This window comes from Otolemur garnettii, unplaced genomic scaffold (genome assembly GCF_000181295.1).
Source record: "Otolemur garnettii isolate 467f Iridium unplaced genomic scaffold, OtoGar3 scaffold00244, whole genome shotgun sequence".
NCBI lineage: Eukaryota > Metazoa > Chordata > Mammalia > Primates > Galagidae > Otolemur > Otolemur garnettii.
In genome coordinates, this window is record NW_003852639.1 from 1379706 (window position 1) to 1380938 (window position 1233).

A 1233-nucleotide genomic window follows, 5' to 3' on the forward strand; every position below is an offset into this window, starting at 1 on the left:
AAAAAAAAAAAAAAAAAAAAGAAATGGGGTCTTGGGCACTGGCCCCATATGCTGGAGGTGGTGGGTTCAAACCCAGCCCCGGCCAAAAACTGCAAAAAAAAGAAAAAAAAGAAAAGAAAAAAGAAATGGGGTCTTGCTGCTTTTAAACACCTAGGCTCAAAAGATCCTCCAGCCTAAGTCTCTGGAGTAGCTGGGACTACAGGTGTGCACTGCCAAGCCCAGTCTCTGGTGCTTATTTATTTTATTTATTTATTTAGAAACAGAGTCTCACTTTATTGCCCTCCATTGAGTGCCATGGCGTCACACACCTCACAGCAACCTCCAACTCCTAGGCTCAGGCAATTCTCTTGCTTCAGCCTCCCAAGTAGCTGGGGCTACAGGTGCCCACCACAACTCCCAGCTATTTTTTTGTTGCAATTTGGCCGGGGCTGGGTTTGAACCCACCACCCTTGGTATATGGGGCTGGCGCCCTACCAGCTGAGCCACAGGTGCTGCCCCTGGTTCTTATTTTAAATGGATAAAAAACCTGTTTGCATGCTAATAATGTCCAGGGGCTATGTAAAGAATGTGGTCTCTAGAGTTGGACTGCCTGAGTTTAGCACTATTTTTTATCAGTTGTGTGACTTGGGTGTAAATTACTTAGCCTCTATTCTCTATGCCCTAGTTTCTCTGTCTGTAAAATAGGAATAAGATAGTATATAGGGTATTTGTGAAGATTATAAAACAGCACATTTAAAATGCTCAGGTCAGGCCAGGATGGTGGCTCATACCTATAATCTGGCACTCTGGGAGACCAAAGTGGGTGGGAGTTCAAGACCAGCGTGAGCAAGAGCAAGATCCCAGTCTCTACTAAAAATAGAAAAACTGAGGCAAAAGGATCACCTGAGCCCAAAAGAATGAAGTTACTGTGAGCTACAATGACACTATGGCACTCTCCCCAGGCAACAGGTGAGACTCTGTCTTAACAATAACAACAAAGTAATAATAAGTAAATAAATAGTTGATGCAGTGCTTTAAGAGGCTAACACAGGCTCGGCGCCTGTGGCTCAAGTGGCTAAGGCACCAGCCACATACATCTAAGGTGGCGGGTTCGAATCCCCAGCCCCGGCCTGCCAGACAACGATGGCTGCAACCAAAAAATGGCCAGGTGTTGTGGCGGGCTCCTGTAGTCCCAGCTACTTGGGAGGCTGAGGCAGGAGACTCGCTTGAGCCCAGGAGTTAGAGGTTGCTGTG